The 9,203-nt window shown below is 41.1% G+C and overlaps 1 long non-coding RNA gene across 1 annotated transcript in view; it reads left to right on the top strand.

Moving 5' to 3' along the window:
* The first annotated feature begins 6,698 nt into the window (after positions 1-6,698).
* The window catches only part of LOC127472120 (uncharacterized), a 91,210-nt gene continuing 88,705 nt past the window's right edge, over positions 6,699-9,203 (top strand). The window contains exons 1-2 of the long non-coding RNA XR_007904879.1: positions 6,699-6,816; positions 7,349-7,498. This is a non-coding gene — a long non-coding RNA (uncharacterized LOC127472120). The remainder of the gene's footprint in view (positions 6,817-7,348; positions 7,499-9,203) is intronic.

Genomic DNA, 9,203 nt, shown 5'->3' with positions numbered 1-9,203 from the left:
TTCTGTGGGTCTGACGTGCCAGGCCATCTGATCCACACAGTCCAATAGACACGGTTGTCCCGTGCCTCTACCTGGCTAGAGGCAGGGCCCCTCTAACACTCGTCTTCATTCTGCCAGTCATCGTTTTCCTCTTGTGAACGTCGACGGGAGGTGCCCTCTACCGAGTCAGATCCCTGCCCGCAGGATACTGGTACGGCACTCACTTTCGCAGACTTCCCCTTTTCTTTCTCTTTCAACTCTTGTACTCGGGCTGCTAGGGCCCGGGTAGGTTTCCTGTCCCATCGTCTCATGTCTTCTCCATGGTCACTTAGGAAGTACCACAACTCAGTTCGTGAAGTCTGTCTGTTCTCTCTAGCTGAGGGGCGTCTGGTTCTCACTGGGGCCGTATGGAGATTGTTTCTCTCAATCTTCTCTTTCAACCCTGTAGTTAATTCCTTGAGCTCATTAACTATTGTCTCTACAGAGGAGATACGGGCCTGTATCGGTCCTCCGATCATACTGTCGTACAACCGAAGTTTATTTATTACAGACATCACTGGCTCCCGCTTCTCCCCAGCCTCCAGTGATGTCAGGTAACCTTTATGTATGGACGGCCCCATACGTGTAAAGCTCCACCACATCTGTGGTGTACACTTAACCTTGTCAGGATCGTTGGTAGGTTGCCCATCCCCCCCAAACAGTACTTCTAGCAATGCCATTTCTCTCAGCCGTAGGATTCCTTCTTCGATGGTCTTCCAGCTCTTGGTGTAATGATCTGCCTGCAAGGAATCTCTGTAAATGAACCTCTCTCTCACACCATCCACGAGCCGTGCCCAGAGAGACAGGGGCTTCGATTCCCTCACAAACACCTCCTCAATACCCACATCTTGGGCAATGGACCTCAGGAACCTCGCTTCACCACCATCAAGGTTTACTGCATCACCTGTAGAGTCCCAAACTCGGATCATCCAGGCCAGAACGGGCTCACTCGGACGACGAGCAACATCTGCCCGTAGATTCCGGAGGTTATTATACGATAAAGACTCAGTGATGATTTCTGTCTCTGGAGCAGCTGCTTGTGAGGACCCTGCCTCTCCATCATCGTCAACTAGGCGAACTGATTTGGCTTTACATTTCTTCCTGTGGATAGTGGCAACCTCCGTTGGTTTAGTCTGCCCCTTAGTTTTTTCCTTATCCTGAGTCACCTTGATATTAGGCATCTTGTCCTCGTCTTTTCCTTTCCCCTGGGAATGCTGCACCATACCAAGCAACTTCCTGTAGGCAATGGCCAAGACCCCGCATGCAGCTGTCACCTGCTTCTCCATGGATCCATCACGACCCCTCTCCCTCACAGCTTTCATTATTTTTATAGGGTTCAGGAGTTGTTCAAGGGTAAGTTTCCATGTCATGGGAGCTGAGCAACTTTCTAGGAATTTACCCATGTCCTCCCATAACCCACGCCACTCGAGGTTTTCCACCCCTGGGTCAGGCTCCTGAACGCCTTCTCGGTAATTCTTGGCCTTGGCTTGGTATATCAGGTATGCTATAGTGGCACAATTTAGGATGAAAAGCCCAACAATTGAAATGTCTCGGACATCTAAAAATGATTTAAACTTCCCAGAGGCCATTGTATCGTATCCAAAAGGGAACTGAATAAAAGGTTGGGCGCGTGCATTCCCCTGTGTGTCTCCATAAGAATGGGTACTATTATCCTTAAAACCCCAGAGGAAGCAGCTTAGGCTAGAGCAGTAGTGTATCCTTGAGGATATGTTCCGGATGAAAATCACAGGTGCTGAATTTGCCGTGTCATATACCCAATGCACAAACTCAAAAGTACTTATTGCAATGTAAGTACTAGTATGTGAACTGAAACACGTTGACAGGTGGGACAGGTATCTTGGCATGGTCATATGCCAGAGGAGAGCAACAACCCCTAACATCATGGTGCCTACAAATTCAAAAACGCGTGTCAATCACACAAAGGGTAGTTATTCTTTTTCCACCTTTCCTCTTTCGAGCCCCACGTTGGGCGCCAAAAATGTCTCAGTCTGGAGAGACTAGACTGTTTGCTAAAGAGGGTGAGTTGTGAGGTAGACCAAACTCCTCTCTCTCTGCAATTGTAATGTCAAATTAAGGGGCTTTACTCGAGGAAAATGTGGAAAAACAGAAGAAATAACAACCCTTTATTAAGAAATATATGAATGTTGGCAAAAAAAAAAAAAAAAAAAAAAAAGAAAAAAAAACAGTAACACCAAACAAAACAACACCAGCAACAACAACCACAACAACAAGTCTAAAAGAATACTCCTCTGTCCTTTAACACAGTCCTAATTGCGGTCTGCAGGGGGCGCTGTTGGGCCGCTGGAGCTGCAGGGCCTGCAGTACCTGGTCACGGTCGGCAGGGGGGCGCTGTAGGACTGATGGAGCTGTAGGACCTGCAGTACCTGGTCACGGTCGGCAGGGGGCGCTGTGGGCTCCGTCAGTCACCCGCGGGAAGAGGGGACCGGAGAGAGAGGTCCCGGACCACGAGGGGAAGCCGAGAAGGAGATGAGGGGGGTCCTCGCCTCCGTGGGGGCGACAAGGAAGGCAGGCAGCACACTCCCACGGGAACTCACCGCTGTCTCAAGTGGCGAAGACTCACTGCAGTCTCAGGTGGTAGTGTCTCCAAAAACTCCTCCTCCTCTCCCGCGGGCAAGCAAAAAACTCTCCGATGAAACACAGCGGCTCCGGCGGGCGGGACAGTCAGACAGGTTGAAGCCAGCAGGATGGGAGGGCGAGCCCCCCCAGGATTAACAGCCAAAACAAGCTAGACCTCCGGTCCCCCTCCCCAACGAAAATGCCTGTCTGCACCCCAGAGAGCCAGCCACACACCCACACTGCCTCTCCCCTCCCAGCCAGAGTCTCCACCAGCCCCGCCTCCGTGCCTCTTCCTTATCTTTCTCCAAGATCGGTCGTTAACCCAACCCGGCTACATCTTTGGTAATGCTAATAACCTCCCTCCCCCCACTCACTCCGTTTCTTCTCCCTTGGAGTGGGGCAGGGGGAAGGAAAATTCCCCTGATTTCCTAATCTATAACAAGGTCTTATAAGCTATCGTTATCATTATTATTGTCTTGTTGGGTTTCAAGCAGTACATCACTATGGTGACTAGAAACAGTTCAGATTTCATCGCTGTTTTCTGCTTTTCAGACTCAAAAAGATCATTACATGTCTTGAATTACTCAGTTCCCCTTTGGAAGTTTTTGATGCAGTCACGAGGGATGGAAATAGAAAGTGGAAATGTCTTCTGCTGATGCTGGGACGAGTCATGGACATGCACTTTGAGTCACCAGACACCAGCACAGTCACTGAACCTGTGTCTGGTGTTGCTCCCCTCTTCCTCTACATGGACAAACTCCTGAGCCTTTGTTGTGAATTAAGCTGAAAAGCTGCTCTGGATTAAGACTATTTTTTGTCATTTTCTGAGTTAGTTTTAACCCAAGCCAGCTGCTCACGTTGGTTCTTTGCATGGCACAAGAAATAGGGAGGAAGAGGCAGAGGAGTAATTGGCCCAGGCGAGGTGAAAGCAGGATGCTGCCTTTCAGCATCAGTGCCAGCTTGTGCTGCCATAGCATGCTAATGCCAAACAGCCTATATGCATGCCTGAAGCAAGCTACATCCTTAACATGAAAACATAATGCTAAAAATTGCAGTTTTCTGCTAGTCACATAAGGATCGATTCACAGATACTACAGTATGGTATTCTTAATATCTAAATTAAAAAATATCACTGCATTGCACCTACTCACTTTTCTGGGATAATGTTTGCTTTTTGAAAAGAAACCCTGAAGCAGGGGTTTCATCTCAGGCTAACAAAATAATCCAGAATTACTTTTTTTTTTTCAATGAACTTCATAGGTGGAAGGTGCAGGAAAATTGTGTATCAAAATCATGTATCTAGAGTCTAGTAAAACTGATCAATGATCCAGCCCGAATTTATGTCTATAGTGTAAATAAATCACTTCTTTGCAAAGTTGTCTCAGGCATCAGACAATCATAAACTTAAAAATATTCTCTTCAAGTTCTCTTTTGCCGAAAGTTACAGGCAGAATCACATGCAAATGCCTGAGGATAAGAAATGTCATATTGATGGATCCTTTTCCTGGATTGGGCACTGGGGGCCCAATTCTGCTCTCTGTTCCCCTCTGCTGAATTGAATGGCATTGCATTGACATAAATGAGAGCAGAAAGGCAGCTTGGGTGTGCCTTTCACAATCAATAACAATAATTTCATATGAAGATGAATTTTCCAAGCATATCAGAATCAATTAATGTGCTACTGCTACTGAAAGTACATTTGCCTATATACAGAGTCTGTATTCATTCTTCTTTCCAGGAAATTTGAATTTTTGCCAGAACATTAATATGAATTGTGTTCTACTAAGTGGAAATAGAACTCCTATTCACATTTTATGAGGTAGAAGATATTCTGTATTTTCTATGAGTTTTGAGTATATTCTCCTCTATGCATTAAACTCATCTTCTTTATCACCACAAACCTTAGATAATACTTTCCTGTGAGTATTGCTAGTAACAACACAGCAAAATACCTGCTGGACCAATTGTTTCTGTTAGAGCTCATCCACATTTCAGGCTCAGTAAAGATATACACTGACTAGTCTAAATGTTACCTACTGTCCTTTCCTGTATCTTTGTGTCCATCTGCTTTGTATCTGAACAGTAATGTACAGTCAATGCCATCCAAGAGGTCAGAATCTCGGTACTCTTGTCCCACGACAAGGAAAAGCTACACAACTGATAAACTGTTGCCCAGCAGTGCCAGCCCCTTAGCCATACATCTCAACTTTCTGTCCCTGCTAGAGAAAAAAACCCAAAACTGCCATTCCAGCATTTCTAAATTTTAAGGATCAAGACCCAGACCCAACCTAATTTTCTTCAACGTTCAGATTTTTTGAGTCAAGCATTTGGTGGAATTAGTGCAATATGAAACAAGTTTTAGGCAGGAAAGATATTCTGAAAACCTACTTACTACTGCGTTATTTCTGAATGCCATTTAAGGCATATTCTAAAACTGAGTGTACTTTATTGGCAATTCTGACTGGGAATAAAAATTTAACATTCAGCTACTGTCTAGCTCCTCCTTTCAAGCCATTTATAATTTGGAGGTAGTAAAACTTAGAGGTGTGGCTTTCCAAAGCAATCCTTAGAGCCTGTAACTAGGAAGTGTATTAAAATAAAAACAAACCAAAATTTGACTATTACACAACTTTATTCCTCTTTAACCATATCCCTGGATTTAACTCTAAGTGCACAGATGCCTGAGGCTCTTTTTTAATGCAGCCCACTATAGGACTACATTATTTTTTATACAGTCCACTCCAGACCCTACGTTATATTCTAGATGTACCTACATGGTTAAAGTTAAACTTACTTGATACCTCTTGATATTAAAGTGTATTTTTCAGCATAGGGGTCTAATTAGAATATATTCACTCTGTAAACAAGTCGCTGTATATTTGAAGGAAATTTATTTTTCCATTCAACAGTGTAAGGATTTTAGTTAGCAGCTGATATGCAGATCAGCCAACCTTGTAGAAGAGGTAAGCAGTGTGAAATTATATGTGAGTTATTAATAATTCCTAATAGGAGGAAAAGACCTGACAGAAAGGGTGAATTAAAAGACTGTAATAATCACAGAGATGCATTAATTGGGATTCATTTCAGCACATTTTTGATACTCTGTAATGGGAGAGTCAACTTTTAACTCAGCAAGAAAACATGTTCTTCCTCATTAACAATATTTTCTCTTGACTTTAAATTCTTTTGCTTTACATTCGTACAGTGATGCCAGTACTACACTTGTATGATGGCTTTTTATTATAAAAATGCTTGTATTATAAAAATACATCAATTGAACTACAGTTCCCAAAGTACAGAAAAGATTGTTTATGTCTATTCTCAGACCTTTACCTATTTATCTCCTTTTCCACTGAATTCTAAGAAGGCAGTAAAGAACTATTTGTTAAATACTGCATAATAGCTAAAGGGTTGCTGCAAGGGGAAAAAAGAAAAGAAAAGAAAAAAAAGGAAAGGAAAGGAAAGGAAAGGAAAGGAAAGGAAAGGAAAGGAAAGGAAAGGAAAGGAAAGGAAAGGAAAGGAAAGGAAAGGAAAGGAAAGGAAAGGAAAGGAAAGGAAAGGAAAGGAAAGGAAAGGAAAGGAAAGGAAAGGAAAGGAAAGGACATGCTATACTTCAGGTAAAAAGGTGGGAAACTATTTGGTGATTTTATTATGCTAGCCTTATCTGTCAGAAATTTTAATCCCGCTTTGATCCAGTTGTCTTTCTTACAACTGACTTTCAGATTATAGCATCTCTTTCTATGTGCACATATTTTCAGCACAGGGCTATCTATATGCTGTTAGACAAAACAAGATCATCTGGATAACACTGACAACAGATTGAAATATTTTAAAGAAAACACTTTTATTATATGTCCTTATGTCCCTAACCTTTTCTCAAACCCCTATATATATTTCTAAAAAGGCTGTGTGAGTCAGACAAGCATGTGTGCATACATACACCACCAGACACCCACTGCACACACCCAAACCCAAACTAAAGGAAATACTTTTCTATAATGTGGAGGATGCATAAATATCAACTAGAGGGGTAAATAATGGACATTATTTTGAATAAGGAGATGAGAGCTCAGTGGGAAATCAAGATGAATAGCTGTGGAAGAAGGCTTGATAAAAGAGAATTGAGGAGGAACAATTGAACCAGGCTGAACACGTACATGATTATGGAGAGCCAATGACAGAACCTCCATGAAAGAGGAAGTATGCAATGTATCTGCACTACTGTGTATCAAATTTCATCATAATCCATCTTTGATTTAAATACAAGTATGAAGTACCATACTAGTTTACAAAGAAACTGGGACAAAACATAGAAAACAAGATTCTATCACACAGTGGATGTAGTAGAGTTCTTCTTCTTCTGTTCCATAACTTACACAGAAGATGAGTAGGATGTTCATTGCAAATGTACATACAGTGTTACACAAGTTTTTAAAGTACAAAATTGCTATGTGAAAATTACTCTTCCTGTTTAAATTATAACACCTACTTTCAATGAATTGGAAAATACCAGCATGTGTGTGGGAATTTTGAGGTGGAAGGAAAGGGAGTTAATTATTTACTGATTTTTTGGGGTGTGGATTTTCTTATGTTTGGGTTTTTTATGCTTAAAAATTTTGCACTTAAAAATTTTGCACTGTATAAATTAATATTAGATAATTCCTATTTCTTTATATTCCTTAGCTGGTTAGTATATCCTTCTATTAAATTGACAGTATGTTCTCCTCTTAAGGTTGTGCTTATCTTCTGAGAATTTTTGAGAAGTTTTGATCAAAACACGAACATCAGAAGAACATCTTTGCATCCAGTGATCGGTTTTGCTGAGTTTTTAGATCTTCAGAAACTGAAAATAAATTTACCATTCCTATGCATTTGAGAACAGGTTAGTTTTTTCATCTGCCATGATCTACAGATGCTGGTAAGAAAAACATTAATTTGCATTCTCATCCATTCAGTAGACTATCTCAGGTCTTTAAGGGCTTTTTCTGAGTTGGTAAAAAACCAAAAACAAATCAACAAAAAACCCCAAACAACCCAGTCATTGTTGGATCTTTTCTTTTGGAAAAATTGCATTTTAAACATTGCTTACATGATCTGTTTGGTATGATGAAACAGTAGTTACATATTCCTCTATTGGAATTTCTTTTTATTTCTGTATATTCTCTCTTAATATTAAGAGCTTTTGTCTAGACCAAACCCCATTGGGATTATTGTGCACAATTCATTTCTGTTAGGTTGGCAAACAAAATACCTCCCACCACAAATTCTTAGAGCTCGTGTTCTACTTCAAAGATATTTTCCTCAGTGCAAACAGGAAGGCTGAAAATGCATATGATCTGTTCCTCATCATTTGAGATCAAGCATGTACTCCAAAAATTACATATTTGTAAAGGGAACAGGTCTCATGCTACTCCTTGAGTGGCAGCAGACCATGCACTCTGAAGATATTCCTTGGTTCAGTAATCTCAGTTATTTCAGCAGATTACTAACATTACGGGTTGTACCATTAAACTACGGATTTGCTTTACAGCAAAGACAAGGCTGTTGAATGAACAGAAAAGAGAAGACTTTATAAATTGTGCCTTGTCTTACTAAGTACCACGTGGGGTCTTTTATTTAAGGCTATCCAACATCATGTACTGTAGGATAACATTCTCAGTTGCTCTTAAGTTTTAATTTTTATGCAATATGGAGATTTTTTATGTTACTTTTATTTCTCTTTGAATATATCGGGCAAAGCACACAATCAGACAAACAGTTCTGTTTCAGAGCCTTCAGTGATATGGTTTAACATGTAGCTTAATGAAGAATTGTGTCAGTACAACTTAGGACATGGAGAACTAAGGTACAGGATGAGCTGCCAAGGTCATAAGCTTTTGAAAGCTTGCATATCAGAAAAATCTGTTCTAACTTCAGGGTGGAGATCTTTTTAAGAACAAAGTAGAAAAAAGGAATCAGCTATTGGATTCAAGGAAAAGGAGGTAGGAAGAGAAACTACTGTAGACTGGGACAGGTGTTTTTTTGATCAAAATTTGATCAAGACAGGAATTAGCTGAATGGGGAAAACGCACATGAGAATACAGGTATGAGAAAATGAACAGGAATCATACAGGGTATCAAGGGCATGCTGAGACTGGGAAAACAGAAAGATGAAAATGAACACAAAAAGAAAAGGAGATGGACAACTAAGCAAAAAGAAAGCCAAAAGCCAGTGGTAAGTGGGCATGGCAATGTCAGCGTGATTGATTTGTGTCTGGCCGTAAGGAAGGTCAGAGTATACTAAGAGCAAGGAAGCAGCAAATGGAAAGAGAACATGAGAAAATGAAGGAGATGAGAAAATGAGACTGGATGCAAGAATCTGAGGGACTGTGAAAGGTTGGGTATAGATTGTAGATTTTCAAGGGATAAATTATGTAAACCTAAAGGAGACAGATCAAAGTCTGGGGGAATGAGCAGAAGTGCCTGTATTCACTAGACTCCCCTCTACTGAGCAGCAGCAATAGAACCAATTCCTGTTTCTCTGCATTCATTTGCTATCATAAAATATTTATGGTTCACATTTCCTAACAGTGTTGATCCACATATAA

Source organism: Manacus candei, unplaced genomic scaffold (assembly GCF_025592945.1).
Source record: "Manacus candei isolate 608988 ecotype Guabito, Panama unplaced genomic scaffold, ASM2559294v1 h1tg000028l, whole genome shotgun sequence".
Lineage (NCBI taxonomy): Eukaryota > Metazoa > Chordata > Aves > Passeriformes > Pipridae > Manacus > Manacus candei.
This window is presented reverse-complemented; position numbering and strand designations above follow the sequence as displayed.